Source organism: Elephantulus edwardii, unplaced genomic scaffold, assembly GCF_000299155.1.
Source record: "Elephantulus edwardii isolate Elephantulus edwardi_28Jun2011 unplaced genomic scaffold, EleEdw1.0 scaffold00096, whole genome shotgun sequence".
Classification (NCBI taxonomy): Eukaryota; Metazoa; Chordata; class Mammalia; order Macroscelidea; family Macroscelididae; genus Elephantulus; species Elephantulus edwardii.
Window position 1 is genome coordinate 11,294,735 of NW_006399846.1, and position 8,742 is coordinate 11,303,476.

At 39.8% G+C, this 8,742-nt stretch overlaps 1 pseudogene; it reads right to left on the reverse strand.

Moving 5' to 3' along the window:
• Nucleotides 1-1,395: 1,395 nt before the first annotated feature.
• On the reverse strand, nt 1,396-8,088 carry LOC102849237 (annotated as a pseudogene).
• Nucleotides 8,089-8,742: the final 654 nt, after the last annotated feature.

The window sequence follows — 8,742 nt, forward strand, 5'->3', positions numbered from 1 at the left end:
TATGGCAGGGATGTGTCCTATCTCCATAGCTTTTCAACCTGTATGCAGAATAGATTATCCGGGAGGCTGGGCTCTATGATGAGAAGTGTGGCATCAGGATTGGTGGAAGATCTATCAACAATCTGTGTTATGCAGATGACACAACCCTGCTTGCTGAAACTGAGGAGGAACTGAAGCAGTTGCTGCTGACCATAGATAGATAGCTGGGTCTATGTCTGGGTTCTCAATTCTGTTTCATTGGCCTATGTATCATTGTATCAGTACGATGCTATTTTGGTTACTACTGCCATGTAGTAGGTTTTGAGGTCAGGGAGTCCTATGCCTCCAACCTCATTTTTGTTTCTCAGAAGTGTTTTGCTTATTCGAGGCCTCTCTAAATAAATTTGATAATTTCCCTTTCAATCTCCTTGAAAAATGAATTTGGTATCTGGATTGGGATTGCATTGAGCATGTAGATTGCTTTTGGTAGGATTGTCATTTTCACATTATTGAATAATCCTATCCTTGAACAGGACACATTTTCCCATTTCTTTAAGTCTTTTATTGTGAAGAAATGTGCTGTAGTTTTCTTTGTATAGGTCTTTTTTTTTTGCAGAGAATAAATACTTTATTAACTGATTACAGTTGAAAGTCACAAACAAAAAAAGGCTATATTAAGGCAGAGCCGTATACATATATATATAGACAAATCCAAAGACTGTTACTCTTTACATTTTAATTACCTCTGCATTTTTCTTTTACACATTTAGGCAGTGTGCTTTTCTTTCTTTCCAGTTAAAGAGACAAATTTTGGCCAATATTTCTAAGCCCTATTTTAATGACAACATATAGGGTCAAAGACTGGACAATGACTAGTGTATCAAACGCAAACCGTTTTCTCAATAGATAGATCCCATGTATGGTATACATTGTGTTTGTATTCTTTTATTGTGGTGTGCAAAAATCTGACAACTGATCATTTTTGCTCCAGTAAAACACAGAATTTTTAAATGATTGTAATAGTGTTAATTAAAATAACCTTGGATGTCCAAGTCGGTCAAATGCCCAAACTGCATCATACATTCCCTTCCTTAAACCTTCTTGTCTTTTTTAAAAATAGCCTTTAGGCTATGATCTGTATTTCAGTTCTAGAAATCTTGAATTTTTCAAAATACCAAAATTCCTTATGCAACATGACAAGGCAAGCTGCAATTCTACATCATGTAGAACCTTTTTTTTTCTGTATGGCTCCCTTTTATAAAAAAGTGGCAACAACAAAAAAAAGAAACAAAAAAATCCCAGACATGAATTTAGTCCATTTGAAGAAGCACTCCAGCTCCCTACTTTGCTCCTGAAGGAAAAGGCAGAGGCAAGTTGACATTATCTCAAAAAATTGAATGGCTTTATTTGGTATCTTCAAGAAGCTTCTCCTTCCTTTGGGGATGTGGGTATTGTAGGAGAACAGTAATTGGTTTCCGTACAATTCTGTCTAGTTCTGCATGAACGTCTGATAGGACAGGCTTCTGGCCTGACTTCGGAGGATGGAGGTAAGCCACCGCTTCCATCTCCAGCCCCACCTCCAGGACTCCCTCCCCCAGGGCCTCCTGGAGTGCCAGTCTTCTTACTCAGCAAGCTATTAAAGAAATTTGCTAGGACACCTTCACTTGTGGCTCCAGCTTTCATGTTTGGATCAATTTTTTTTGACCCCGCAGGGATGGGTGACACGCTGGCAACATTGGACGACACGGATAAGCTTGTCTCGGGGGGGAGCCTCCAGGAACTCTGGCTGTTTTGCTAAGAGGGACTGAAGCTTCATAAGAAACACCTGGTCATCAGAAATGCCACAATTTCCTTCTCATGCACAAACTTTCAGATAGGTGGTTTCGTTATGATATCTTCAACATTATCTTCTATTTTTAATGACTGGAAATTTTCATGTAATATTCCTATTTTCTTATCATTATCCCACCCTGCTGGAATAAATACAGCATTTTTTTCCCCACAACAACAGCAGGAATCTTATAGGGAAATCCATATAGTCTCTGGACAATGTATTTATATACTAAATCTATATTTTTGTTTTCCTTTACTGAAGTGTGAAGGAGTGCTACACCATACTGTAAACAAAACTTCAAGATATGGGACTGAATGAAATAAAAATGGTCATCCCTGTAGTCACGTTCTTTCTCCAATACACTAATGACATCACACTTTGTGCAAACAACCAGGACTGGGATGCCCAAGTTATACGTGAGCATATCCACGCCCAGAGGTAAAACCACACTCTCTACTCGGTCTTCCTGGGACATGGTGTTTCTCCTTTGGGGGGAAGCTGGGAATTCTCCTGGCTCTACGTATTCCTGGAAGTCTCTAATACACTTCTGTTCCATTTCTTTCATCTCCTCAGGAGGAACTTTCAGTTTGTCAATATGCTCTCTAACAACACATGCCCATTTCTGCAAAGAATCCAAAGCAGTCCAAGGCTTTGACATGTCAACAACCAGCATCACCAGCGTGTCGGTCAGAGAGAGGGATTCGAGAGAGAACTTGAGGAGGCCTTTATGGTGCAGATCCCCATCCAAGGTCCAGACATTACATCTTGTCTGAGCGTCTCTGTCCTCATCATGCACATTCAGGTACAGATACTCCAATCCTTTTTCTTTCTTGTATTCCTCTAGGCCCTGCATTTTTCTTATTAAACTTGTTTTCCCAGCTCCATCTTCACCCAGCAGCAGCACGTTCTTGTCCGCGGGGAGCTTGGAGGGCGACCTCCTGGAGACCTCGCTGAGGATACTGGACCAGAGGTTCTGCCCGTCCTCGTCGTTGGCGCCGCTGCTCCCCGACGCCTGCTCGCTGGTGGACGAGGCTGATCCCGGCGGAGGACGTGCCTTGGCGGGCTGTATAGGTCTTTTACAGAAGGTTAAGGACTACAGTCTTCAATATGGACTGAAGCTCAATATCAAGAAAACAAAGATTCTCACCACTAGACCAATTGGCAGCATCAGTATGGATGATGAAGAAATTGAGATAGTTAACAGTTTTAGTTTGCCTGGCTCCACAGTCAACACTCTTGGTAACAGCAGCCAGGAAATCAAGAAATGAATTGCATTGAGAAAGTCAGCTGTGAGGGACCTCTCAAGAGTACTAAAGAGCAACCACGTCAGGCTGGAGACTAAGGTGCGCCTGATCCAGGCTATAGTCTTTGCAATTACGTGCTATGCATCGGAGAGTTGGACAGTGAATAGGGATGATAGAAGGAGAATTGATGCCTTTGAGCTGTGGTGCTGGAGAAGAGTGTTGAATATACCATGGACTGCTAGAACAAACAGGTTTGTCCTGGAGAGGGTGAAGCCAGAATGTTCCCTGGAGTCAAGGATTCTGAAGTTTCCAATTGCATACTTTGGGCATGTTGCAAGGAGGGACTGGTCCTTGGAGAAGGACATCATGTTTGGGAGTGTGGAGGGCGCAAGAGAGGAAGACCCTGATGAGATGTATTGATTCTGTGAGGGAGTGGTGGGAATGAATGTGTTTGAGACAGCGAGGTTGGCACAGGTTAGAACGGCATTTAGGGCTCTTGTACATAGGGTCGCTATGAGTCGCAAACGACTCGATAGCACATAACAACAACAACAACAAGAAGTTAAGTTTACTTCCAAGTATCTCAGTTTGTGGTTGGGAATTGTAAATAGTTTGCTTTCTTGGTTTCCTTTTCTGAGTTCTCTTTGTTACTGTAGAGGAATCTCTGATTTTTTTTATATTGGTATATATCCTGCCACCCTACTAAATTGTCCTATTAACTCTAACAGTTTTGTTGTTGTTGTGTCTTTGGGGTTTTCTGTGTACACTATCATATCATCTGCATATAGTGACAGTTTAACTATCTCTTTGCCAATCTGGATGCCTTTTATTTCTTTCTCTTGTCATATTGCCCAGCAAGCACTTCCAATACAATATTGAAAAGAAGTGTGACAGTGGGCATCCTTGTCTAGCTCCTGTTTGTAAGGAAAACGTTTTTTAGTCTTTCTCGATTGAGAATGATGTTGGTTCTTGGTTTTACATATATATATATTTCACTATTTTGAGGAAATTCCCCTCTATTCCAATTTTGCTGAGTGTCTTTATCAAGGGGTGTTGGTTTTTGTCAAAAGCCTTTTCTGCATCAATTGCTAAGATCATATGGTTCTTGTTTTTTTACTTTGTTAATATAGTGAATTACATTGATTTTTTTCTTATGTTGAACAATCCTTAAAAACCTGTTGTGAATCCCACTTGGTAATGGTGAATTTTTTTTAATGTGCTTTTAGATTCTATTGGCTAGGATTTTGTTAAGGATTTTTGCATCTATATTCATGAGAGATATTGGTCTGTAGTTTTCTTTCTTGGTAATATCTTTGCCTAGTTTTGGTGTTAGGATTATGCTTGCTTCGTAGAATGACTCTGGAAGTGTTTCTTCTCTTTTTAATTTTTTTTTAAATAATTTAAGTAGAAAGGGTGCTAAGTCCTCTCTGAATGTTTGGTAGAATTCAGCTGTGAAACCATCTGGTCCAGGACTTTTCTTATGGGGAAGTCTTTAAGATCTTTCCAACTTCTTCTCTTGATGGGTCTCTTAAAGTGTTCTATATCTTTCCTTGTCAATCTGGGCAGGGAATGAGAGGAATTTGTCCATATCCTCTAGGTTTTCAAATTTATCAGAATATAGCTTGTAGTATTCTGATATTACTGATTTAATTTCCTCTGGTTGTTGTCATGTCACCTCTGCCATTTCTTAATTGAGATATCTGTGTCTTTTCTTCTCCCCCCCCCGCCCCTTTGGTTAAATTTGCCAATGGTTTGTCAATTTTATTGACCTTTTCAAAAAATCAGGTCCTGGTTTTATTGATGGTTTCAAATGTTTTTCTCTTTTCTATCTCATTGATTTCAGCTCTTGTCCTTATATCTTTTCTTCTAGAGATTGTATGATTAGATTATTGATTTTCTTCTGTTTGCTGAAGGTGTTGAGTTAGATCATTGGTTCTTCTTCTTTCTTTCTATTTTATGTGTGTGCCTATTGCTATGAACTGCCCCTTGAAGACTGCCTTAGCTGTGTCCCAGAGGTTTTGGTAAGTTGTATTTTCGTTATAATTTGTTTCAAGGAACTGTTTTATTTCATTCATTTCTTTTATAACCTAATCATGTTCTAGCAGAGAATTGTTTAGTTTCCACATGGGTGGTTTTGTAAGCTTTACTCTTAGTTAATTTCTCGTTTTATGGCTTTGTAGTCTGAGAAAATATTTTGTATTAATTTAATATTTTTTAATTTGTCAAGGCTTGCTTTGTGTCCTAATATATGATCAATTCTGGAGAACGCACCTTGTGCACTTGAGAAGAAAGTGAATTGAGTTATAGTTGAATGCAGTACCCTGAACACATCCACAAGTTCAAGTTGGCTGATTGTATAGTTTAGATCTTCTACATCTTTGTTGAGTTTCTTTTGAGTTGACCTATCATTTGGTGATAGTGGCGTGTTGAAATCTCCTACCACTATTGTGGTGCTGTCTATTTCTCGCTTCAATTCAGTTAACCATTATTTTATGTGATTTGCAGGTCTATCATTTGGTGCATAAATGTTGACCAAGGTTATGTCTTCTTGGTCTATTGTGCCTTTAATCATTAGGTAATGCCCTTCTTTATCTTGGATGGTTGTTTTCATTCTGAAATCTATTTTATCAGAGATTAGTATTGCTACTCCTTCTTTTTTGAAGCTGCCATTTGCTTGGTATATTTTTTTCCAGCCTTTGATTTTGAGTCTGTCTTTCTCTTCCTCTTTTAGATGTGTCTCTTGTAGGCAATATATTGATGGGATTTGCTTTTTTATCCATTCTGCTACTCTTTTTCTTTTAATTGATATATTTAGTCTATTCACATTAAGTGTGATTATTGTCAGGATAAGTTTTGTTTTTGCCATGGATCTTTTTCTGTTGTTTCTGGTTACTGTGGTCCATGTACTTTCCTTTGGCGTCTCTGTGTGTAGGACTTCAATTAAAATTTCTTGTAGTTTTGGTTTTATTTTCAGAAACTCTCTAAGGTTCTTTTCTGCAAAGAATCTAATTTCCCCTTCATATTTGATAAGGAGCTTTGCTGAATATAGGATCCTCAGCTGGTAATTGTTATCTTTCAAGTTTCTGTATATGGTAGCCCATATACAGCCTTCTAGCTTGCATGGTTTCTGCTGAGAAATCATAACTTAATCTAATTGTTTCCCTTTTGTAGGTAACTGTTTTGCTTGTGCTGCTTTTAGAATTCTATCCTTATCTTTCACTTTGGAGAATTTGACTATGATATGCCTTGGTGTTTTTATTTTTGAGTCTAGTCTATTTGATGTTCTCTGTGCTTCTTGAATGTGGATTTCCCTATTCTTCAAAATACCTGGAAAGTTTTCTTCTAGTACTTCTTCCACAATCTTCTCAGTGATTTCCCTGTCATTCCCATATTCTGGAATTCCAGTCATACATATATTATTCCATTTGATGCCATCCCATGTAATTATCACTTTTTCTTAATTTTATTTATGTTTCATTTCTGGTTTTTCTTCAAGTATGTTTCTAGTGAGGCTCTTGTCTTCCAGCTCCCTGATTCTCTAGTCCCTCTCTTCAGTTGTACATTTTTTTCTTTCTTTTTTTTTACATTTTTATTGGTAAAAAACAAATTGGGGGTACAAGGAGGTGAGGGTTGGGGCAGAAGGGTGAGGATGGGCAGGGATGCAGTTGCAGAGCTGCAGAAATTGGTTGGTGGGTGGGAGCAGGTGAAGGAAATGAAAGTGATCCAGTGGGGACCAGATGCTATAGGAAAATGACAAGCATTTTCCAATGGTAGTTAAATCAGCTGTCTTACTGATTTGGGAACTGGATGCAGACTCTCTGGCTTCATGCTGAACAGGTGTGTTGATGTGAAGGGGGAAAGGGAGGACACTTTATCACCTTACTGGTGATCTTGGGTTAAGGTTGCTTGCCTTCTTGTTCTGTTAGAAGATATTTTCCTGTCATTTGCTTCCCTCTGGACTGCAAAGTGTTTTTCCAGGTGGGTCCAGTGGGGATGGCTGGTTGAACCCAGAGGCTCCATCCTCCTTTGCTTCTTTAGCTGGAAGTTGTATTTCCTTTTTGTCACTGGCACTGGGTTCAGGGTCAGGTCTGAAGTAAAACTCAGTGGTAAGGTTACCTGTAGGAAATGGAGCAAACCTAGAGAGAACTTGTGAGTTATAAATAGAGCGGTTTTGGGGGTGTTGCTTTCAGATTTACTGGGGGAGAGGGTGGCAGAAAGTAGCCTAGATAAAATTCTCTGGATACCCTAGGCATTTTTTTTCCTACCCAGGGGTTAGATGGCACAATCTGGGGACTGAGGAGCTCACCCTGAGGGCCATGACGTCTCGCCCTGAGCCGAGGGCCGAGGACAGCCCGCCCCGGGCAGAGGGCCATGACGGCTTCAGTTGTACATTTTTGTCCTAGCAGCATGTTGGACACTTCTGCAGTTTCAGTCTTAATATTCTGGATTGCATTTTCATGCTTTTCTGTTATTTCCAGTACTGTATTAGCTGTACCTGCTCTGTCTTGTGATGATTTTTTAATTTCTTGTACCTCTTTGTCTGTTCTATCAAATTTCTCCCATCTTTTGCATTTTTATCCATATCTGTTCAAGTTTCTCCTCATCCGTATATTTCTTCTTGACTGTTTCTGAAGTATTTGCTTTCTTATTGACTTCCATTGTTTCTTCCCACACTTCCATCTTTTTCTGTAGCCGATCTACATTAACATATTTCTTCTGATTCTCTCTATCTGGGGGTATTCATTGGGTCTGTTTTTTTTAGGAGAAGGCTTATTTTGTTTTTTCATGATGGCTGATGTGGATTTGCTGTTTTCTTGACATTATAGAAGGCTTTTATTAGTAGATATTAGGCTGTTATAATTATAAAATTATTCAGGGTACAGTGACGTTTTGTGAAGCACCTGACAGCAGTTTTCCACCCCCAAAGTACCTGACTGCCAAAGGAGGAAGCCTGTTGTTCCCTTCTGGAAGTGGCTTCTTGCCTCCTTCGAGGTGCCAGGACCTTACTGATGGAGTTAAGGGGCCCTGCATGGTCAAGCTAGACAGCAGTTTTCCCCCCAAATAACTGTGGGAGCAGTGCTGGCAGTGTAACCCTGCTTCCTGCTGCACAACCCTGCTCCTGTTCCAGCTTCTGAGATAGTGAATTTGAGTTCTCAGTAAACTGTTTGATAATTTTAAATTACAAATGTTTGCAATGGTAAGCAGCTCAGTTAGTGGATCATTGGTAAGCACTACTTAATGGTAAGTAAAAATGGAAGTCAATAACATTGCTTGGGAGATGGACTTTTTGTGTGAGTTGCACACTTCCTGAGGGCTCTTTTGATCTTTTGCTATTAGACAATAGATCAAATCAGACAGAGGAGTGTTTAGAAGAGGAAAAGTGCAGCTGAAATATATGATAGCAATTTCTGGGATGCTTCCTCGTGTTAGTAGGTGCTCCTGCTTCCATGCTGTACAGGTCATTGAAGACTGAGAGAGACAGAACTTAGAATCTCTGTCCATTTCTCTCCTTGAACTTTCAGGTACTTTTCTGTTGTCTCATTCAGTCCTCTGCCTCCCAAGCCTACTTGTTGCCCTGACTCATTTTAACAGTCTGGCCACAACCCACCTTTGCTCAGAGATTTCTCAGTTCCACTGCCCTTAAAAAGACTTCCTGGCTCACTATGAATAGTTCCTAAGGAAACA